General features: G+C 39.7%; 1 protein-coding gene and 1 pseudogene across 3 annotated transcripts in view; one reads left to right on the forward strand and one right to left on the reverse strand.

Moving 5' to 3' along the window:
* The window catches only part of SELENBP1 (selenium binding protein 1), a 52,917-nt gene that overhangs the window by 25,860 nt on the left and 1,640 nt on the right, over positions 1–25,417 (reverse strand). The window lies entirely within an intron of this gene.
* Positions 2,788–4,521, forward strand: LOC131766633 (asparagine synthetase [glutamine-hydrolyzing]-like; annotated as a pseudogene).

Consider the following 25,417-nt stretch of genomic DNA (forward strand, 5'->3'; position numbering starts at 1 on the left):
AACAGAAACATAGATCAATGGAACAAGATAGAAAGCCCAGAGATAAACCCACGCACCTATGGTCAACTAATCTATGACAAAGGAGGCAAAGATATACAATGGAGAATAGACAGTCTCTTCAATAAGTGGTGCTGGGAAAACTGGACAGCTACATGTAAAAGAATGAAATTAGAACACTCCCTAACACCTTACACAAAAATTAACTCAAAATGGATTTGAGACCTAAAATGTAAGACTGGACACTATAAAACTCTTAGAGGAAAACATAGGAAGAACACTCTTTGACATAAATCACCACAAGATCTTTTTTGATCCAACTCCTAGAATAATGGAAATAAAAATAAACAAATGGGACCTAATGAAACTTCAAAGCTTTTGCACAGCAAAGGAAACCATAAACAAGACGAAAAGACAACCCTCAGAATGGGAGAAAATATTTGCAAATGAATTAACGGACAAATGATTAATCTCCAAAATACATAAACAGCTCATGCAGCTCAATATTAAAGAAACAAACAACCCAATCCAAAAATGGGCAGAAGACCTAAATACACATTTCTCCAAAGAAGACATACAGATGGCCAAGAAGTACATGAAAAGCTGCTCAACATCACTAATTATTAGAGAAATGCAAATCAAAACAACAATGAGGTATCACCTCACACCAGTTAGAATGGACAGCATCAGAAAATCTACAAACAACAAATGCTGGAGAGGGTGTGGAGAAAAGGGAACCCTCTTGCACTGTTGGTGGGAATGTAAATTGATACAGTCACTATGGAGAACAGTATGGAGGTTCCTTAAAGAACTAAAAATAGAATTACCATATGACCCAGCAACCCCACTACTGGGCATATACCCAGAGAAAACCATAATTCAAAAAGACACATGCACCCCAATGTTCACTGCAGCACTATTTACAATAGCCAGGTCATGGAAGCAACCTAAATGCCCATCAACAGACAAATGGATAAAGAAGTTGTGGTACATATATACAATGGAATATTACTCAGCTATAAAAAGGCATGAAATTGCATCATTTGTTGAGACGTGGATGGATCTAGAGACTGTCTGACAGAGTGAAGTAAGTCAGAAGGAGAAAAACAAATATCGTATATTAACGCATATATGTGGAACCTAGAAAAATGGTACAGATGAGCTGGTTTGCAGGGCAGAAATTGAGACACAGATGTAGAGAACAAACGTATGGACACCAAGGTGGGAAAGTGGCAGGGTGGTGGGGGTGGTGGTGTGATGAATTGGGCGATTGGGATTGACATGTATATAGTGATATATATAAAATTGATGACTAAAAAAAAAAAAAAAAGACCCAGTGCAGCCAAAAATAAAAAAAATAAATAAATTAAAGAAAAAAAAAAGAAAACCAATTCATGATATATCTGTGTTGTGGAATACTGTGAAGTAATCACAACAAAGAAAGTAGACCATACATGCTGGCATGGAAGGAGAGTCAGGATATTTGAGTGCAAAAGCAGGCTGCCATACTGTCTGTGCAATATGATTCTATTTTTTTTTTTTTTTTTTTTAGTAAACAACCCTTTGTTTGCATGTGGATAAAAGCAGTCTAGAAAGGCACAACAAAATGCAAGTGAAGATTACTTGTCGGGAAGAGTGAAACTAAATAGTTGTTTGTTTTTTTTTAACATCTTTATTGGAGTATAATTGCTTTACAATGGTATGTTAGTTTCTGCTTTATAACAAAGTGAATCAGTTATACGGATACATATGTCCCCATATCTCTTCCCCCCTTGCATCTCCCTCCCTCCCACCCTCCCTATCCCACCCCTCTAGGTGGTCACCGGCTGCTTCCCACTAGCTATCTATTTTACGTTTGGTAGTGTATATATGTCCATGCAACTCTCTAACTTTGTCCCAGCTTTCCATCCCCCCTCTCAGTATCCTCAAGTCCATTCTCTAGTAGGTCTGCGTCTTTATTCTCGTCTTGCCCCTAGGTTCTTCATGACCATTTTTTTCCCCTAGATTCCATATATATGTGCTAGCATACAGTATTTGTTTTTCTCTTTCTGACTTACTTCACTCTGTATGACAGACTCTAGGTCCATCCACCTCACTATGAATAGTTTTTACTTTGTATGTTTGTTTGGTTGGGTTTTTTTGGCCATACCGTGTGGCTTATGGGCATCTTAATTCCCCGACCAGGTATCAAACCTGTGAGCCCTGCAGTGGAAACGCGGAATTCTAACCACTGGACTGGCAGAGAATTCCCTTTACTTTGTATATTTCTGTATTTTTAATTTAATTTTTTTTTTTTTTTTACAATAAACAGGTATGGTTTATATTTTCTAAGACTAATTTTGGGCCCAAGCAGGCCTGAAAAGGGAACATTTCATAAGGTTCATAGAGAGAACTGTCTCAAGGCCAGGGACCCTAAAAAAGAGAGTGACTCAGAAGAGAAGGACAGTCAGTGAAATAAAGCCTAGTAATTAGATCATAAATTATCTTAGTGAGAATGAAAATAGTAAGGCATCACAAGCAACTAATGTAGCTGCAGAGATAAGCTCTCTGAAGTAGGATTTTTGAAGGGCTTGTTCCAAACATGAAAGGAGGAGGGCTGAAGTTTTCCCCTTTGCTCTCCAAAATCTTTGCTTCATTTTACATGACTTTATAAAACAGCTTTATTGAGATATAATTCACATACCATAAAATTAATCCATTTAAAGTGTACAGAGCCCACAAGTTGCAGCCTGCTCACCTCATGCTCGCCCGCCTGCCCAGAATTTCTTTGATCGTATTTGAATAAGTCACTTAGAGAGAGCCCGTAGCTCCATTGCACCATGTGTGGCATTTGGGCCCTCTTTGGCAGTGATGACTGCCTTTCTGTTCAGTGTCTGAGTGCTATGAAGATTGCACACAGAGGTCCAGATGCATTTCTTTTTGAGAATGTCAGTGGATACACCAACTGCTGCTTTGGATTTCACCGGTTGGCGGTGGTTGACCAGCTGTTAGGAATGCAGCCAATTCGAGTGAAGAAATATCCCTACTTGTGGCTCTGTTACAACGGTGAAATCTACAACCACAAGAAGCTGCAACACCATTTTGAATTTGAATACCAGACCAAAGTGGATGGTGAGATAATCTTTCATCTTTATGACAAACGAGGAATTGAGCAAACAGTTTGTATGTTGGATTGGGTATTTGCATTTATTTTACTGGATACTGCCAATAAGAAAGTGTTCTTGGGCAGAGATACCTATGGAGTCAGACCTTTGTTTAAAGCCGGGACAGAAGATGGATTTTTGGTCATGTGTTCAGAAGCTAAAGGTCTCATTACCTTGAAGCACTCTATGACTCCTTTTTAAAAAGTGGAGCCTTTTCTCCCAGGACACTATGAAGTTTTGGATTTAAATCCAAATAGCAAAATAGCATCAGTGGAAATGCTTAAATATAATCACTGTAGAGATGAGCCTCTGCAATGCCCTGTATGACAGCGTGGAGAAACTCTTCCCAGGTTTTGAGATAAAAACTGTGAAGAACAACCTACATTTGACAATGCCATTAAGAAACGTTTGATAATGGACAGGAGGATTGGCTGCCTTTTATCAGGTGGCTTGGTTTCCAGTTTGGTTGCTGCCATCCTGTTGAAGCAGCTAAAAGAGGCCCAAGTACAGTATCCTCTCCAGACATTTGCAATTGGCATGGAAGACAGTCCCGATTTACTACTAGCTGCTAGAAAGATGGCAAATCATATTGGGAGAGAACACCATGAAGTCTTCTTTAACTTTGAGGAAGGCATTGAAGTCCTGGATGAAGTCATATTTTCCTTGATATTACATCAAGGAAATATTACATTTCCGTGATATTTCCTTGATATTATGATGTTACAACAGTCCGTGCTTCAGTAGGTATGTACTTAATTTCGAAGTACATTCGGAAGAACACGGATAGCGTGGTGATCTTCTCTGGAGAAGGTTCAGATGAACTTACACAGGGTTACATATATTTTCACAAGGCTCCTTCCCCTGAGAAGGCCGAGGAGGAGAGTGAGCGGCTTCTTGATGTTCTCTGAGCAGATCGAACTACTGCTGCGCATGGCCTTGAACTGAGAGTCCCCTTCCTGGATCATTGATTTTCTTCCTATTACTTGTCTCTGCCACCAGATATGAGAATCCCCAAGAACGGGATAGAAAAACATCTCCTGAGAGAGACGTTTGAGGACTCCAATCTGATACCTAAAGAGATTCTCTGGCGACCAAAAGAAGCCTTCAGTGATGGAATAACCTCAATTAAGAATTCCTGGTTTAGGATTTTACAGGAATACGTTGACCATCAGGTTGATGATGCAGCGATGGCAAGTGCAGCCCAAAATTTCCCGTCAGTACTCCCAAAACGAAAGAAGGCTATTACTACCGTCAGATCTTTGAACGCCACTACCCGGGCTGTGCCGACTGGCTGCCTCATTACTGGATGCCCAGGTGGACTAGTGCCACTGACCCTTCCGCCCACACTCTGACCCATTACAAGCCTGCTGCCAAAGCTTAGGTACTCCCTGAGCCGTGGAGTGAAAGTAAATATTTCTTCTCATTATGAAGGGTAAGGGGCTTGGGGGCAGGATGGGTCAACTGTCCAGGCTTGCTTGGGTGTGAAAAAATAAAAGTCTTAAATCTGAAATAAATAAAGTGTACAGTTCAGTGGTTTTTAGTATATTCACAGGCGATGCAATCATCAACACAGTTTAATTTTAGAATATTTTCATAATCTCAAAAAGAAAATAATATCCATCAGCAGCCACTTTCCATTCTCCACCCGCAGCCCTAGGCAACCACTCATCTATAGATTTGTTTTTTCTGGACATTTTATATAAATGGAACCATATAATATGTGGCCTTCTGTGTCTGGCTTATTGCACTTTGCATGATGATTTCAAGGTCCACCCACGTTGTAGCATGCATTAGTACTTCATTATATTTCATGGCCAAATAATATTCCATTGTTTGGCTATACCACATTTTGTTTATCCATTCATCAGTTGATTGACATATGGGTTGTTTCCACTCTTTAGCGATTATGAATAACGCTACTATGAACATCTGTGAACTAGTTTTCCTATGAACATATGTTTTCATTTCGCTTGAGTACATATACATAGGAATGGTGAGATATATTTTTCTGTTTGATTGAGAAGGGGTATTTCTTTCTCTTTCATGTTGGAGTCTTTCCTCAAATATCTAGTGATCCCTGGTGATCCTGTTTATATTTAAATCAGAATTTTCAGCACATCCATCTCAGCCCAGCCTTTCAAGGTAGCCGTTGCCTCCAAATTCTAAGATTTTTAGAATAAGACATTCTTGCTTTACCATCTTAAAACCAAAAGTCTTATGTACACCTTAAAAATTAATTACAGAAGCAATAATTATATTCTTTTAAGAAAATTACAGTAAAGCAAAAATCCCATTATAACTTCTTCCAACTCTATTTTCCTCTCCAGGGACCAAGTTATTCCCCTCACTCCAGCAAAGCATACTTTCTGCTTTAATTCCATTTTGATTGGCAGATTTTCTGGATCTTTTTTGTTTGTTTGTTTTTGTTTTTGACTGTGCCACGTGGCTTGTGCGATCTTAATTCCCCATCAGGGATTGAACCCTTGCCCCCTGCAGTGGAAGCGTGGAGTCCTAACCACTGGACCACCAGGGAATTTCCAAATCTTTTATTGCTTGGACATTTTTCAGAGATTCCTTGAATTTTGCCCTGGAGTGTCATTATAAATAGGATTATGTAAGTCACTTTCAACCGCCATCATGAGCTCATTAGCCCATTATATATACATGCCTAGTGTATTTCGTGTGTTTAACATAAATGGTATCACATCATTCATATCATTCTGTGGTTTGCCCTTTTCACACAACAATGTGTTATATGTTAGGTTCTTTCTGTTTAGCCACCTTGTAGTGTTTATTTGTAATAATACATTGTATTTAATTTATTCATTTCCCCTTTGATGGTTTCCAATTCTTTGCTATTACAAATAATGCTTCAATAAACATCCTTGGGGCTTCCCTGGTGGTGCAGTGGTTGAGAGTCTGCCTGCCGATGCAGGGGACATGGGTTCGTGCCCCGGTCTGGGAAGATCCCACATGCCACGGAGCAGCTGGGCCTGTGAGCCATGGCCACTAAGCCTGTGCGTCCGGAGCCTGTGCTCCGCAAAGGGAGAGGCCACAACAGTGAGAGGCCCGCGTACAAAAAATTTTTAAAAAATTAAAATTAAAAAAACAAAAAAACTAAAAAAATAAATAAATAAACATCCTTGAACCTGTTTCCTTGTGCATATGTGTGATTGTCTATAGGTCATACAGTCAGTTAGCATGTATATTTTTCAATTTTATTAGATGCTATCAAGTTGTTTTCAAAGTGCTTGCTTCAATGTACACTCCCATCAGCAGTCTATAAAAGTACCTTTCCCCATACCTTCTCCAACAGTTGATATTGCCAAATAATTCATGTCTGATAATCTAATTGGTGAAAAAATAGTATCTCAATATTTTAACTTGTATTTTGTTAAGTGAGGATCTTTTATATTTTATCATTTGGATGTCTTTCCTATACATTGTTATTTATGTTATTTCCTCATTTTCTTAGGATTTGTTATGTTTTTCCTATTGATATGTAAAAGTTTTCTGAATTCTAGTTCTTTATAGTGTATTTGTTTCCCTGTCACTTATATTTTACTTTGTAATAGTAACTTGGGTCATAAAATTTTTTAAAATTTTGATATCAAATTTATTAATCATTTCCTTTACTGGTTTGAATCATGTTTTAGGAATTTATTTACTATCATAAAATATTAATTCTCCCAAAATTAATGTATATACTTAATGTAATTTCAATTTCAATTAGATTCAATTAGAATCCCAATATGATTTGGTGGGCTTTTTAAAAGTTTTTAAAAATCATTTATTTATTTATTTTTGACTGTGTTGGGTCTTCATTGCTGCGTGTAGGCTTTCTCTAGTTGCGGCAAGCAGGGGCTACCCTTTGTTGTGGTGTGCAGGCTTCTCATTGCTGTGGCTTCTCATTGCAGAGCACGGGCTCTAGGCGCATGGGCTTCAGTAGTTGTGGCACACAGGCTTAGTTGCTCCACAGCATGTGGAATCTTCCCGGACCAGGGCTAGAACCTGTGTCCACTGCATTGGCAGGCAGATTCTTAACCACTGCGCCACCAGGGAAGTCCTGGTATTTTTTTTTAAGTTGGATAAAATGATCCTAAAGAAAGAATAAACAGGGAATTCCCTGGCAGTCCAGTGGTTAGGACTCAGTGGTTTCACTGTCAGGGCCTGGTTCAATCCATGTTGGGAACTAAGATCCTGCAAGCCACACGGCGCGGTCAGAAAGAATGAAAGAATACTCCAAGCAGACAATGGATTAAGATCCATAATATATCAAAAGCTCTTATAAATTAATTCAATATAAGAATGAACAAACAATATAAGTAAACAATGAAGAGAGGAGAACATTTTCTGCCAAGAAATAATGAAAAGTTGCTTAAATTCACCATTAGCCCAGGAAATGCAATTTAAAGTAACAATGAGATATCACACTCCACCTTGTCAGACAGGCAAAAAAGGAAAAAAAGCTATTACAGCTATTGCTGGCTGGGATTTGGAGAAAGGATATTTTCATATTTAACTTTTGACAAAAGGTAACAAATTCAGAGATTTATACACTGAAAAAATCTTTTGTCTATAAATATTTCCTTACAGGCCTCTCATTACACCATTTTGTCTGGATTTATGTTTTACTTTAATTTTCATTTAGTTCTCATAATAATTCTATTCCTCAATATTTTTATGCTCTTCTGAATGGCATTCTATATTTCATTACATATTAATAGCATGTCTCTTTGCATTTAGTCTCTTTGATTTTCTATATAGGCAATCATTTTGCCTCTCCACAATTTTTTCTTCTTTCTCAATTCCTATGTCTCATTTCTTTGTCTTCTCTTTTTCCTTCCTCCCTCCCTCTCTCCATTTTATTTATGAGGCTAATTTTCGTTGCGGTGCACGGGCTTCTCATTGAGTTGGCTTCTCTTGTTGTGGAGCATGGGCTCTAGGCGGGCGGGTTTCAGTAGTTGTGGCACATGGGCTCAGTAAACATGGCTCGTGGGCTTTAGAGTGCAGGCTCGGTAGTTGTAGCAATGGGCTTAGCTGCTCCACGGCATGTGGGATCTTCCTGGACCAGGGCTCAAACCCATGTCCCCTGCATTGGCAGGCGGATTCCTAACAACTCTGCCACCAGGGAAGTCCCAAACCTTTAATTTTTATTTTTCAGTTTTTTATTCTTTTAAATTAATTTTTATTGGGGTAAGTTGATTTACAATGCTGTGTTAGTTTCTGCCATACAGCAAACTGAATCAGTTATACATATACATAAATCCACTCTTTTAGATTCTATTCCCATATAGGTCATTTCAGAGTATTGAGTAGAGTTCCCTGTGCTGAACAGTATGTTCTTATTGCTGTAGTTACCTATTTTACATATAGTAGTGTGTATATGTCAATCCCAATCTCCCAATTTATCCCTCCCCCACCCCTTACCCCCTTGGTAACCGTAAGTTTATTTTCTACATCTGTGACTATATTTTGTAAATAGGTTCATTTGTACCATTTTTTTAGATTCCACATGTAAGTGATAACATATGATATTTGTCTTTCTCTGTCAGACTTACTTCACTCTGTATGACAACCTCTAGGTCCATCCATGTCGCTGCAAATGGCATTATTTCATTCCTTTTTATGGCTGAGTAATATTCCACTGTATATATATATATATATATACACACACACCATATCTTCTTTATTCATTCCTCCATCGATGGACATTTAAGTTGCTTCCATGTTCTGGCTATTGTAAATAATGCTGCAATAAACATTCCAGTACATATATCTTTTCGAATTAGGTTTTCTCTGGGTATATGCCCAGGAGTGGGATTGCTGGATCATATGGTAGCTCTATTTTTAGTTTTTTAAGGAACCTCCACACTGTTCTCCATAGTGGCTGTACTTATTTACCTTCCAACCAACAGTGTAGGAGGGTTCCCTTTTTTCCACACACTCTCCAGCATTCATAGTTTGCAGATTTTTTGGCAATGGCCATTCTGACTGGTGTGAGGTGATACCAGTCAGTTTTGATTTGCATTTCTCTGATAATTAGTGATGTTGAGCATCTTTTCATGTGCCTCTTGGCCATCTGTGTCTTCTTTGGAGAAATGTCTATTTAGATCTTCTGCCCATTTTATGATTGGGTTGTTTTTTTTGATGTTGAGCTGCATGAGCTGTTTGTATATTTTGGAGATTAATCTCTTGTCGGTTGCTTCATTTGCAAATATTTTCTCCCATTCTGTGGGTTGTCTTTTCATTTTGTTTATGGTTTCCTTTGCTGTGCAAAAGCTTTTAAGTTTAATTAGGTCCCATTTGTTTATCTTTGTTTTTATTTTCATTACTTTAGTTGGTGGGAATCTTTTAAAATAACCACCTAGAGTTGAGGCCCACAAAGTTGGTGACCTCTGCCCCTTGCTTGCTACCTTGCTCTCTATGTCTTGCTTGCTTGTGATGTGGGACAGAGAACTGACCTTTCCCTGGTTCATTGTGCATGCCCCTGTTCCCTGCCCCGCCCCGTTTCTGGGAACTGTAAGTAATGTCTTGCGACTCCCTTTGTGTGAGTGGACTGAGACCGTGCCTTCAAACAAAACGACCCCAGGGTTTTACTTCCCCAAATTGTGAGCACGGATGCTGAAGGAGCTACCTGTTAACCTATGTGGGTGGCTTGTGCCGCCTCTTCATTCAGCAGGTCATAGTCTGCATAGTCTTAATTTAATACACAAGGTATGGGCCCCCCAACACAAAGAACAGAGGCAATAGAACTGGATGTGCAAATAGTGGCTTTTCTTCTGGGCACTCCAGGAGATGAGCTTTCACAGCATGAGGGGTGCTATGAATGGGATGGGTCAGGCCGAGTGGTTTGGGGAGAGCATGTGTTGTGAACATCTGCTTGCTCTTTTAAATTTAGGACTCTTAAATACAGTGAATCTGTGAGTATGAATAAAAATACTTCAATAAGTGGGATATTTTAATCATGTCTATTTCACTGGTCATTGCTACTCTCAAAAGCTTGTGTACCTTTATTTTTTATCAGTCAGTTTATTAAATTATCTTATAAATTTTTATAGTTTTTAATTGATTAGGATTTTTAGAAGTACAATCATATTTGAAAGTATAAATAATTTTATCTCTTCTTTTCAAATATTTATGCCACTCTTTCCACTTTATTGTCTCATTGCTTCAGCTATAAGCTCCACAAAGGCAAGAATTTTATTCACTACTCTATAGACTGTTTGCCTAAAACAGTTCATAGCAAACACTCAATAAACATTTGTTGAATGAATAAATCAGGTAAAATCTTCAAAATAACGTTGAATATTTATGATAACAGTAGACTTCCCTCTCTAGTTTTTTTCTTTTTTTTGGCCACGCCCTACAGCATTCGGGATCTTAGTTCCCAGAGCAGGAATTGAACCGGCGCCCCCTGCAGTAGAAGTGTGGAATCTTAACCACTGTACTGCCAGGGAAGTCCCCTGGTCTAGTTCTTAATTTGAATACTTCAGCAGTTAATGTGTTTGTTGCTGGTCTTTGGCAAATAGACAGCTGTTAACGATTGCTATTTATATTCCTATTTTGCATAGTTTTATTAGGAATGGCGGCTGATTTTCACACAGTGCTACTTTGGGGATATCTATTGATACAATCTTATGGGTTCTCTCCCTTATTTTATTGATATAGTGAATTATGTTGACAAAATTAGTAAAAAGTATTAAAGTTCATGTTCTATATAAGGAAAAAGATGAAATCTTACTTTAAAGATCAAGAAATGACTATGGAAAGGTAAACTGTATTTCTAGAAGGGAAAATGTCAATCCTTCTCAACTGATTATTTTCCATTAAGAACCCCATTGAGGGTGTGGCCAGGATGGCAGAGTACGAAGACACTGAGCTCACCTCCTCCAACAAGCACATCAAAACTGCAACATTTACAGAGCAACTATCCATGAAAGTGACCTCAGGACTAGGGGAAAAGATCTTCTACGGCTAAAAATATAAGGAAGGAACCAAAATGAGACAGGAGCGGTAGAGAGGTAGAGATGGGGGTATAGTCAAGACCCATACCCCTGGGTGGGCAACCCACAAACAGGAGGATAATTATAATTGCAGAGGTTTTTCCCAAGAAGCAAGGGGTCCAGGCCCCACGTTGGACTCCCCAGGCCAGGGGGTCCTGCATCAGAAGACAAGCCCCCAGCAGATTTGGCTTTGAAGACCAGCAGGGCTTGCTTTTGGGAGAGCCAGAGGGATGTAGGAAATAGACTCCACTCTTAAAGGGCACACACAAAATCTCACATACTCCGAGACCCAGGGCAGAAGCAGTGATTTGAGAGGGTCAGACCCACTTGCTGATCTCAGAGAGCCTCCCAGAGAGGCAGGAGGCAACTGAAATTCACCCTGGGCAGCAGCTGTTTTGGGGAGTGCATCCCACCACAAGGACACTGGTGGTGCTAAGGACCATTTTGGAATCTTCCCTCCATCTTATTAGTGCCGGCCCTGGCCCTGCCCACCAGCCAGTTGGCACCCATCCTGGGATGTCCCAGGCCAAGCAGTTAGCTGAATGAGGACACAGTCCCACTCACCAGCAGGCTAGTTGCTCTAGGACCCCCTGAGTCCCCAGCTGCCTGGGGACCTGGCCCCATATACCAGGGGGCCCAGGACCCAGACCTTCCCACTAGTGTACCAGCATTAGCCCTGGGCCCCCTTGCAGTTAGCCATCAGACCCAGCCCTGCCCACCAGCAGGCTGGCACTAGCCCTGGGACCTGGTCTCACCCACCAGCAGGCCATCACCAGCTCCAGGTCACTCCAGACCCTGCAGCCAGCCATGTCAGGAATTGGCCCTTCCCACCAGCAGGCCAACAACAGTCCCTGAACCTCCCTCCAGGCTACAGTCCTGCCCATCAGCAGTCTGGCACTAGCTGAGACCCCTGGGCCTGTAGCCAGTCACACCAGGACCTGGCTCCATCCACCTGTGGGCTGGCACCAGGACTGGGATTCCCCTGGCCATGTAGCCAGCTGCAGCCAGGACCCAGCCCCAACCATTAGCAGTTGGCAGCCTCCACACAAGGCAGGGCCTGGCAACTAACCAGACCGGGGACCAGCCATGTCTACCAATGCAACCAAAGTAGTCAGCCAGACACAAAAGAAGGACCCACGCAGCACATGTAGAGAGCAACTCTAAAGTATATAGCTCTGGTGACCAGAGCGGAGTGTGCTGCTGGGCCCCAAAGGACATTTCCTACTTAAGGTCACTTCTTCAAGATTGGGAAACATAAACAACCTACCAAACACATGGAAATAAAAACAGCAAGTTAGGCAAAACGAGGCAACAATGGGGCTTCCCCAGTGGCACAGCGGTTAAGAATCCGCCTGCCAATGCAGGGGACACAGGTTTGAGCCCTGGTCCGGGAAGATCCCACATGCTGCGGAGCAACTAAGCCTGTGCACCACAACTACTGAGCCTGCGCTCTAGAGCCCGCGAGCCACAACTACTGAAGCCCATGTGTCTAGAGCCTGTGCTCTGCAACAAGAGAAGCTACCACAATGAGAAGCCTGAGCCCCACAACAAAGAGTAGCCCCTGCTCACTGCAACTAGAGAAAGCCCGTGTGCACTAGCGAAGACCCAATGCAGCCAAAAATTAAATAAATGAATAAATAAATAAATTTATAAAATAAATAAAAAATGAGGCAACAACGGAATATGTTCCAAATGAAGGAATAAGATGAAATGCTAGAAGAAAAACTAAGTTAAGTGGAGATAAGCAATCTACCAATAAAGAGTTTAAGGCAATACTCATAAAGATTCTCAAAGAACTCAGGAGAAGAATGGATGAACAGAGAAGTTAGAAGTTTTTAACAAAGAGTTAGAAATATAAAGAAGAACCAAACAGAGCTGAAGAATACAATAACTGAAATAAAAAATAACACTAGAAGGAATCAACAGTAGATTAAATGATAGAGGAACAGATCAGCAAACTGGAAGATAGAGTAGTGGAAATCACTCAAGCTGATCAGAAAAAAAGAAAAAAGAATTTTCAAAAATGAAGACAGTTTAAGAGACCTCTGGGAAAACATCAAGCATACTAACATTCACATTATAAAGGTCCCAGAAGGAGAAGAGAGAGAGAAATGTACAGAGAACGTATCTGAAGACATATAGCTGAAAACTTCCCTAACTTGGGAAAGGAAACAGGCATCCAGGTCCAGGAAGCACAGAGAATCCCAAATAAGATCAACCCAAAGAGGACCATACCAAGACACACTGTAATTAAAATAGCCAAAATTAAAGATAAAGAAGGAATATTAAAAACAGCAAGGGAGGACTTCCCTAGTGGCACAGTGGTTAAGAATCTGCCTGCCAATGCAGGGGACATGGGTTTGAGCCCTGGTCCGGGAAGATCCCACATGCCGTGGAACAACTAAGCCCATGCACCACAACTACTGAGCTTGTGCTCTAGAGCCTGTGAGCCACAACTACTGAAGCCCGCGCACCTATAGCCTGTGCTCTGCAACAGAGAATCCACAGCAATGAGAAGCCTGTACAATGCAATGAAGAGTAGCCCCTGTTTGCCACAGCTAGAGAAAACCCACACACAGCAACGAAGACCCAACACAGCCCCCAAATAAATAAATAAATAAATTTTAAAAAATAAAAATAATAAATAAATTAATTTTAAAAAACAGCAAGGGAAAAACAACAAGTTATATACAATGGAAATCCCATAAGGCTATCGGCTGACTTTTCAGCAGAAACTCTGAAGGTCAGAAGGGTGGGGCATGATATAATTAAAGTGATGAAAAGGAAAAAACCTACAACCAGGAATACACTACCCAAAGGCTTTCATTCAGATTTGAAGGTGAGCTCAAGTTTTAAAGATAAGCAAAAGCTAAAAGAGTTTGGCACCATGAAACCAGCTTTACAAAAAATGTTAAAGGGTAGTTACAAGATACAAAATTAATATACAGAAATCTGCTGCATTTCTATACACTAACATGAATTATCAGAAAGAGAAATTAAGAAAACAATCCCATTCACAATCACATCAAATAGAATAAAATACTTGGGAATAAATCTAACTAAGGAAGTAAAAGACCTGTACTCAGGAAACTATAAAACTATAGTTTTAGGGGCTTCCCTGGTGGCGCAGTGGTTGAGCGTCTGCCTGCCAATGCAGGGGACACGGGTTCATGCCCTGGTCTGGGAGGGTCCCACATGCCATGGAGCGGCTGGGCCCATGGGCTGTGGTCGCTGGGCCTGTGCGTCCGGAGCCTGTGCTCCGCAATGGGAGAGGCCACAGCGGTGAGGGGCCCACGTACCGCAAAACAAACAAACAAACAACAAAAAAAACACTACACTACAGTTTTAGAACTATAGAAAAATATAAAGGTACTGATGAAAGAAGTTGAAGATGTTACAGAGAGATGGAGAGATATACTGTGCTCATGAATTGAAAGAATTAATATTGTTAAAATGACCATACTACTCAAGCCAATCTACAGATTCAATGTAATCCCTATCAAAATACCAATGGCATTTTTCACAGAACTAGATCAAACAATTCTAAAATTTGTATGGAAACACAAAAGTCCCCAAATAGCGAAAACAATCCAAGGAAGAACAAAACAAGAGGTATCACACTTCCTAGTTTCAAACTATATTATAAAGCTACAGTAATCAAAACAGTATGGTATCATCACAAAACCAGATCAATGGAACAGAATAGAGAGTCCATCAACCCAAACTTATATGAGCAATTAAACTGCAACAAAGGAATCAAGAATATACAATGGGGAAAAGACAGCCTCTTCAATAAATGGTGATGTGAAAACTGGACAGCTACATGCAAAAGAATCAAACTGGACTACTTTCTCACACCACATACAAAAATGAACTCAAAATGGATTAAAGACTTAAATGTAAGACCTAAAAACATAAAACTTCTAGAAAAAAACGCAGGCAGTACCCTCTTTGACATTGGTCTTAGTAATATTTTTTTTGGATATGTCTCTTCAGGCAAGGGAAACAAAAGCAAAAATAACCAAATGGGACTACATCAAACTAAAAAGCTTTTGCACAGTGAAGGAAACGATCAACAAAACAAAAAGGCTGCCTACTGAATGCAAGAAGATATTTGCAAACAATATATCTGACAAGGGTTAATATCCAAAATACATAAAGAACTACATAAAGCCTACATCAAAAAAACAACCAACCTGATTTAAAAATGGGCAGAGGACCTGAATAGACATTTTTCTGAAGAAGATACACACACACACACACACACACACACACACACACACACACACACAAAGAAGATACACAGATGGCCAATAGGTACATAAAAGGAGGCTCAACATCAGTAATTATCAGGGAAAAGCAAATCAAAACCATAATGAGATATCACCTCATACCTGTCAGAATCGTTATCATCAAAAAGACAATAAGTAATAAGTGTTGGTGAGGATGTGGAGAATAGGGAATCCTCGTGCACTGCTGGTGAATGTAAATTGGTGCAGCCACTGTAGAAAACAGTATGGAGATTCCTCAAAAAATTAAAAATAGAACTACCATACGATCCAGCAATTCTACTTCTGGGTATCTATCCAAAGAAAATGAAAGTACTAACTCAAAAAGATGTATGCACCCTCATGTTCATAGCAGCATTATTCACATTAGCCAAGATATGAAAGCAACTTCAATGTCCATCAATAGGTGAATGGATAAAGAAGATGTGGTGTATATTATATACAATGGAGTATTTTCAGCCATAAAAAAATGAAAATCTTGCCATTTGTAACAACATGGAAGGACCTAGAAGGTATTATGCTAAGTGAAATAAATCAGACAGAGAAAGACAAATACTACATGATTTCACTTATATGTGGAATCTAAAAAACAAAACAAAGGGACAGACATAACTGAACAGAAACAGAGTTACAGATACAGAGAATAAACAGGTAGTTGCCAGAGGGGATGAAGGTCAGGAAAGGAGAGAAATAGGTAAGGAAGATTAAGAGGTACAACCTTTCAGTTACAAAATAAATGAGTCACAGGTATGAAATGTACAGTGAGGGGAATATAGTCAATGATTATGTAATATCTTGGTATGGTGATAGATGACAACTAGACTTAAAGTGATCATTTTGAAACGTATAGAAATATCGAATCACTATTTGTGATTTTTATATTCCTATGAGCATGGAGAAAATAATGGAAATACATCTACCAAATTGCTAACATTGTTTACCTGGGGACAGTGGGATTGGAGAGAAGGAGATTATTAATTTTGCAAAGACATATTTGTATCATTTGACATTTACTTTATCTTTGAAGAAAAAATATTTCCCTAAAATAAACTAATTAACAGTATTGGTAATGTAAAATACACAATCATTGTAGATATCTTGGAAGGAACTATGTCAATATGTTAAGAATGGTTATCTCTGGATAGTGGAGCTAACACTTAAATTTTGTTTTTAACATCTAAAATCAACTTTATTGGGCTTCCCTGGTGGCGCAGTGGTTGAGAGTCTGCCTGCCGATGCAGGGGACGCGGGTTCGTGCCCCAGTCCAGGAAGATCCCACATGCTGTGGACTGGCTAGGCCCGTGAGCCATGGCCATTGAGCCTGCGCGTCCAGAGCCTGTGCTCCGCAACGGGAGTGGCCACAACAGTGAGAGGCCTGCGTACCACAAAAAAAATAAATAAATAAAAAATAAATAAATAAATAAAATAAAATCAACTTTATTGATGTATAATTTACATACACTAAAATTCACTAATGGGTGAGTCTGTTTTCTACTGTACACTTTTCTGTATTTGTATATCATAAAAACAAAGCACAGGATTCTGGAACAACGATGATTACATAGTTTTTGAATCTCACCCAATTCTCTCATAAAAACAGAAAAACTAGACAGTAAAGCCAAAATCCCATCAACAGCATTTCCAACAATTACAAAATGACATGACAAGGTATCCCTGTGAATCCAAAAACAAGTGAGTGGGGACAAACCACCAACAGTTAAAAGACTGGTGTGGTGTCAGCATTTGTGTGGAAGAGAGCAGAGTGAAACACTGGGGCCTCTGACACACCTGAGAACAGCAGACCCCAAAAGAGCCAACAGATATTCACAGGAAAGGACAACAGGGTAATCTGAAAACAGCAGTTCAATCAGAGCAGGGCTTTGCCCAGCCCAATAGCTGACACATGCAAGGAGTCCATGGTAAGGTCTGAAGGGGCTGGAGTAGTCTAAGTCCCAGGAACTCTCCAACTGACCAGCAAGGCTCCTGCTAGTACAGGGTTCCACACTGAGGAGAAACTGATGGAAGTAGAATAAAAATTCATTAAAACAGGACAACAGAGCCACACGAAGAGAAGGAAGCTCTGGATGAAAGTGCAGAAGAAAAACAAAGCTAGGAAATCTTGAGAGAGCAACTGGTCATGTTTTTGAAAATTACACAAAAAGAACAGCAGAGGGAGCGCTGTGAAGTTAGAAAAGCTATCCTGAACCATGTGCCTCCTAAAAGTTCAGGAAAACAAATGTTTCCAAAAGAAAAGGGGGTCAAAGGATCGAGGGCAAATCCCACACAGTTATTACAAAAATAAAGAGAATAAGAAGCAGAATAACATCTCTACTGACAATGAAAGCACGCCAGACAGTCATGTCCACAAGCAGAACAAACCGTAATCCACTATTTCAAAATGAGCTGAAAGATACTGTGAAAATAATGTAAGAAATAAAAAAACAACAGAAGTCAGAATTTGAAAATGCAGCTATTAGGTGACTAAACTCGGGAAAGAACTGGAAATAAAAGAAAAAATCTGGGACTTCCCTGGTGGTCCAGTAGTTTAGAATCCCCCTTCCAATGCAGGGGATGTGGGTTCAATCCCTGGTTGGGGAACTAAGATCCCACATGTTGTGGAGCAACTAAGCCTGCATGCTGCAACTACTGAGCCTGTGCACCACAACTAGACAGAAGCCCAAGAAGCCTGTGTGCCATATGAAGAGCCTGCACACCGCAACTAAGACATGACACAGCCCAAAATAAATAAATAAATATTTTTAAGAAAGGAAAAAAATCTCTTCAGAAATGAAGACTAAATTAGAAGGAATATAAGACTAAGTAAATAGAATAGATAATACCTTAAGAGAAATAGAAGGTAAAATTTTTTTAAGTTGAAAATAAATGAAGTGATATAGAGAATACATACTGAAAGCTAAAATCAAGGGAAAAAAATTTAAACCACTACATATTAAAATAACGTACTGCAAAAAAATTTTAAAAAAATAACGCACTGCATATATAAGATTATCAACTCAGAATGACCAACATAGTCATGTTCTAGCAAAATTATTGAACTTTAAGGAAAAAATTATTATTTCATCATGTAGGCAAAAAGAGCAAGTGACCTAGAAAAGGGGGAAAATTATATTGTCATTATACTGTTTGACAGGAACGATTTATGTCAGAGAAATTAGGGTAACATAACTAAGATATACTTAAGGCAAAAAAAAAGTAAGCTAAGGGCCTTTTTTTGGTTTGTTTTTTGGCCACACCACGAGGCATGAGGGACCTCCTGACCATGGATGGAACCTGTGGCCCCTGCAGTGGAAGCGTGGAGTCTTAACCACTGGACCACCAGGGAAGTCCCAAGGCTAAGGGTTTTAGACCCAGCAAAACTGACTTGGGGGTGTGGAGAAAAGGGTATCCTCTTGCACTGTTGGCGGGAATGTAAATTGATACAGCCACTATGGAGAACAGTATGGAGGTTCCTTAAAAAACTAAAAATAGAATTACCATATGACCCAGCAATCCCACTACTGGGTATGTACCCAGAGAAAACCATAATTCAAAAAGACACATGCACCCCAATGTTCATTGCAGCACTATTTACAATAGCCAGATCATGGAAGCAACCTAAATGCCCATCGACAGACGAATGGATAAAGAAGATGTGGTACATATATACAATGGAATGCTACTCAGCCAAAAAAGGAACGAAACTAGGTCTTTTTTTTTTTTTTTTTTTTTGTGGTACGCGGGCCTCTCACTGTTGTGGCCTCTCCCGTTGCGGAGCACAGGCTCCGGATGCGCAAGCTCAGCGGCCATGGTTCACGGGGCCCAGCCGCTCCGCGGCATGTGGGATCTTCCCCGACCGGGGCACGAACCCGTGTCCCCTGCATTGGCAAGCGGACTCTCAACCACTGCGCCACCAGGGAAGCCCGAAACTGGGTCTTTTGTAGAGACATGGATGGACCTGGAGACTGTCATACAGACTGAAGTTAAGTCAGAAAGAGAAAAACAAATATCATATATTAACGCATATATGTGGTATCTAGAAAAATGGTACAGATGAACCAGTTTGCAAGGCAGAAATAGAGACACAGATGTAGAGACCAAACGTATGGACACCAAGGGGGTAAAGAGGGGGGTGGTGGGGGTGGGATGAATTGGGATATTGGGATTGACATATATACACTAATATGTATAAAACAGATAACTAATAAGAACCTGCTGTATAAAAAAAAATAATAAAATAGAATTTTTTAAAAAATTGACTTGGAAGTTTGAAGGGCACACACAACTGTTACCAGTATTCAATAACTAAGAGAATGTAGATTCCATGAGCCCTCCCTAAAGGATCCAGAAAAAAGCTTTACAAACAAAATGATTAGAGCAACATCAACATAAGGACTGGTGGTAAGCCATAGATAGACAGATAAATAGATAGATAGATATAGATATAAATATATGTATAACTTGTAGAACTAAGAATAAATATATCTGTATGTTTTCCTTTTCCTCTAACCCTTCCTTTTGTGAACAATTTAGTCCAAAGCCATTAGGTGGGACCAAGCAAGGGAGGCAAAGGTGTGAAGCAGAAAATGGTGCAGAGCCACAGTGGCCCAGCATGAGATGTGAGGAAGACATCTAAGCAGGGAGGTGGCAGTGACAGTGACCTGATGTAGGTTGTTGGAGCCACAGTAGGATAAAGGGGGTGTGTACTTGGAGAGATGGCCCATAGTAAGGTATGGAAGCCTGAGTTGGGTACAGAGAAAATCTTCATGAGGGGATGTTGGAGTTGGAGCAGAGTGAGGAGGGCATTGGCGAAGGGATGGATTGGTGGCAGTGATGGGAGATTGGTTATGCATAAGAGAATTGATTTACATATATAGATAGGATAATGGGAGCCAGGTTTCTCACTTTCACTTTCAGCAAAGGGAATAACAAATATGAAAAGGGAGAAAGTTAGAATATGTTATGTCCAGTAGTGTTGGATTGAAATTGGAGATACTGGTGTAAATAAACTTGCAGTTTTCAGTGGATAGGTAGATAGATAACAAATAAGTTATCTACTGACTACTAATAAGTAGATAGATAGATAGATATAGAAATAAATATTGATGTAAATGTATGTGCATAGCTCTCTCCACTGAGAAGTCTTGGGGACAGCAATATCTCAGTAATGAGCTCACCTAGGGACTCAATCTTGGTTTCTAAATGCCAGTCTCAGGAATTCCCTGGCAGTCCAGCAGGGCCCGAGTTCGTTTCCTGGTTGGGGAACTAAAATCCCACAAGCTGCTCGGCCAAAAACAAACAAACAAAAAAACAAATAAAGGAATAAATACCAGTTTCCACTAAAAGGTATCAAGGCCCTTCGGAGAAATGACTGATACCAGGGCTGGTGCAGATAAAGTATGAGCCTGGAACATCCTGTTTTGCCAAAAAGTAACGATGTGCTCAAATAATGATGGGGACATGTTAAAAGGACTCAGAAGCCAGTTTTCTTTAAAATTGATTTTTATTGGAGTATAGTTCATTTACAATGTCTTTAGAAGCCAGTTTGAAAAGGCTCTCACTGGCCAAATCTGGAATAATTTGAGCATCAGAATGAATGTTTAAATCTATGAGTTCATAAAAATACAAAAAAATGCTAACTGGTCACATTTAGATAATGATAGGGGTAAAATCATTTTAAAAGTCTTTAAAGAGAAAGAATAAAGCATTTATCTGACCTTTCTTATATGAGCTTAACACTGGGTAACCAAAAAAGTAGATGAGAAAAGTGTCTCCTTATGGAAATATTCAAGTTAATGAATGAAAACGAAGTTATAGAATTAGAATATCATTATTGTTCAATACCAAATGAATTAACTGAACAGAAGCAATTGCTAACATCACAAGAAAAACAGACAACCAGACACAATGGGCCTCCTGGTGAAAAAACACACCACCATTTACAGTCTTGCCAAAGGCATCAAACCTGAGTCTGAACAGACCTCTGGATTGAGCTGTCCATGTGCAGGAACTGCAGAGAACTGAGGAACATGATGAACTAAACTATTAGTATGCAATCAGCAAAACCCAGACTGTGGGCAGAAAGTAGGGTATACAGATCAAACATCCTGGGGTCTTTAACAGATACACTGTTATGCAAAGAAAGGGCCAGAGGAGGAAATCTGTAGATTAAAAAACTCAAAATACATATAAAATCAAATAAATGGGAAATCTGAAGTATAGTGTCCAGGGAAGCACACTTGAATGATGAAACTATAAAGAAATCCAAGGGGATAATTATCATAAAAGTCAGGATAGTGGCTATTTTCTAGGAGAGGGAAACAATTGTGATCAGAACTGGGCTAGCTGAAGAAGTTCCATTTCTTGATTTAGATGGTAGTTTCAAGGGTGTTGGCCTTAAAATAATTCAAGTCATGTATTTGTTTTGTGTGATTTTCTATATGTGTATTTTATTTTTCAGTTATAAAGGTAAAAAAAACAAATCATGGACTTCTGATTCTAGATGTGATAGGCTGATAATGGCTTCTCAAGATATATCCGCAGCCTAATCCCTGGAACCTGTGAATGTTACCTTTTTTGAAAAAATAAGAAAAAAGGGTTTTTATTTGGAAAAAGAGTGGTTTTCTTTCTCCTCCAGATGTGATTAAACTAAGGATCTTTATTTATTTTTATTTTTTTGCAGTACGCGGGCCTGTCACTGTTGTGGCCTCTCCCGTTGCAGAGCACGGGCTCCGGACGCGCAGGCCCAGTGGCCATGGCTCACGGGCCCAGCCGTTCCGCGGCATGTGGGATCTTCCTGGACTGGGACACAAACCTGTGTCCCCTGCATCAGCAGGCGGACTCTCAACCACTGTGCCATCAGGGAAGCCCCAAACTAAGGATCTTTAAATGAAGAGACTATAATGGATTACCTGGGTGGGCCCTAAATGTAACCACAAGTGTCCTTATAAGAGAAAAGCAGAGGGGGATTTGACCAAGAGGAGAAGGTGAGAAGAAGATGGAGAGATTGGAGTGATGTACCCACATGCCAAAGAACACCAAATAATGCCAGAAGCTAGAAGAGGCAAGGAATGAATCCCCCTCCAGACCCTCCAGAGGGAGTATGGCCCTGATGTTGCCTTGCTTTCAGATTCTGGCCTCTAGAATTGTGAGAGAATAAATTTCTGTTGTTTTAAGCCACTAAGATTGTGGTTATTTGCTATAGCATACACAGGAAACCAATACATCAATACACCAATAAACCAATACAGGTAAGCTGTAGGTCATGGCAAGTCAGTCTTCGTCCTGCAATAAGAAGCTAGAAAAACTACAAAAAATATGTTTTTTAAAGGCAACAAGGGGATGTCAAAGGAATGAGCACTAGATCAAGTAAAATTCCAGAGACAGGAGAATGTTTCTGAAGTGAGCTGAGCACAGGCTGAAGATAAGGCCTAACCTAGACAGAATGCCTCTGCTTGGGGAAAAGAAATCACCAAAGATTTTGGTGGTCATGCAATGTTGGAGTGACAAGTTAAAATTTGAAAGGGCTTCTAATGATGGCTAGTTTTATCTATGGAAAATTTACGGAACTCCTGGAATGTTCATGAGGCTGGAGAGTTGGGTTAAAAGCTTCTAAAAGGCACAATGAATCTCCCACAGTCTGGCATTATTGATTAGGAAGTGAAGACCTGCTGAGGCAGGGAAAGGACAAGAGCCTCAACTACTCAATTGGTCTCCTCCTCAAGATATTTGCCAGATTTTGAGACTCCCTGGAACAGGACCCTGCAGATCTGGCTCAATCTTCTTCAGTACTTCAGAGCTAAGGAGATGAATATCTGCCCAGCTTTCAGTCAAAAGACTGTGAGAAACATGCCTGAAGAATATGGATGAACCAGACTGAAACAGCCACCCAACCCTGAGACAGCCTAATCCTTGACCAGATTGAGGTGAATCAGTCCCTCACCCTATCTGCCTAATAGGAAAAAGTGAGAACCCTCTCTGGTGGAAAAGAACATGATATGGAGCCTTCTGTAGTTATTCATAATTTCTGGCAAACAATAAAAAAGCATGAGACTTGTAAAGAGAAAAAAAATATGAACAAAATGAAAAGAAAAAATATATAAAAAGACTCATAGATGATCCAGATACTAGAATTAGCATACAAGAATGTAAAAATAACAATGATTAACATGTTAAAGAAAATAGCAAAAATTATGGACATATAAATGAAAATGAATTTAAACAGAAAATTGGAATCTATAAAAAACTCAAATGGACATTCTAGAACTGAAAAACAAACAAAAAGCCAAAATCTGAAATGTAATGGTTTAACAGCAGATTGGGCACAGAATTAGTGAACTGGAAGATAGGTCAGTAGAAAACATCCAAACTGAAACACAGAGGTAAAAAAGAATGGAAAACAAAAAGAAAGTATAGGAGACATGCTCAAATATCTAGCACACGTTTAACTGGAATCTTAAAAAAGAGAAGAGAGAATATTGGGAAAAAGCAATATTTAAAGAGATAATGGCTGAGAATTCTCCAAAACTGATGAAAGATATCAAACCACAGATTCAAGCAGCTCAGCAGGGCTTCCCTGGTGGCGCAGTGGTTGAGAGTCCGCCTGCCGATGCAGGGGACATGGGTTCATGCCCCGGTCTGAGAAGATCCCACATGCCACAGAGCAGCTGGGCCCGTGAGCCATGGCCGCTAAGCCTGTGCATCTGGAGCCTGTGCTCCGCAACAGGAGAGGCCACAACAGTGACAGACCCGCGTACCGCAAAAAAAAAGCTCAGCAAACCCAAGCAGGATAGATACAAATAAAACCATGCCTAGGCATATCCTAGTAACACTGTTGAACATCAGAGACACTGTTGGGTATCTTAAAAGAAGTCAGAAGAAAAAAGCCCCATTATCTTCAAAGAAACAACAGTATGACTAACAGATGACTTCTCAACAAAAACAATGGAAGCCAGAAGAAAATGAAATAACATATTTAAAGTTCCAAAAGAAAATAACTGTCAACCTAGAATTCTATACCAAAAGGAAAAAAATGCCATAAAATATAAATTTTAAAGATATCTTTACCAAAACAATCTTGAAAAAGAAGAATAATGTCTTGTACACTCTGATTTCAAAATTTACTACAAAGCTACAGTAATCAAAACAGTGTGGTGCTGTCATAAAGACAGACATATAGACTAATGGAATAAAATAGAGAAACCAGAAATAAACCCTCACATATGATCAATGATTTCAACAAGGGTACCAAGACCATTCAATGAGGAAAAGATGGTCTTTTCAACAAACGATGTTGAGAAAACTGGATACCTACATGTATAAGAATGAAATTAGATCCTTACCTTACACCAGACAAAATTTAACTCAAAATGGATAAGAGATCTAAACATAAGGACTAAAAGTACAAAACTATTAGAGGAAAACATAGTGGAAACACTTCTTAACATTGCATTTGGTAATGATTTCTTGGATATGACATCAAAAGTATGGATATGATATCAAAAGTATGGGCAACAAAAAAAGATAAACAGGACCACATCAAAACCTGAATCTTCTGTGCATCAAAGGACACTGTTGAAAGACAACCTGTTTCTGCTTTTGTGGAACTTTTGCTTTAGCAAGGCAGTCTTTAGACAAGTGTAACACATGCTGCAAGAGAGATATTGCAGAACTGAATTATAAAGGATGTAAAATTACAAAAATCCTCAGGGCATACCCACAGGGTAGTGCAGCCATGGACAAGCTAGACACATTTTCTTTCTCATCTTTCTGTTATAGCCCCCTGGAGCCAGGCCCTGAGCAGGTCGAGAAATGATCCTTAACTCTTTTGGAGTTGAAGTTTCAAATACCACTTCTTCTAAAATATGGAGCAGCGAAAATGTTTGTGAGGTGGTGGTGATGGTGATTATTAATTCCAGTTTAGTCTAGTGTTATTCTTTTCTGAGAATTTCAAGACATTCCCCATAACCAGAGATACCCTGACATG

This window comes from Kogia breviceps, chromosome 1 (genome assembly GCF_026419965.1).
Source record: "Kogia breviceps isolate mKogBre1 chromosome 1, mKogBre1 haplotype 1, whole genome shotgun sequence".
In the NCBI taxonomy this organism is placed as follows: Eukaryota; Metazoa; Chordata; class Mammalia; order Artiodactyla; family Physeteridae; genus Kogia; species Kogia breviceps.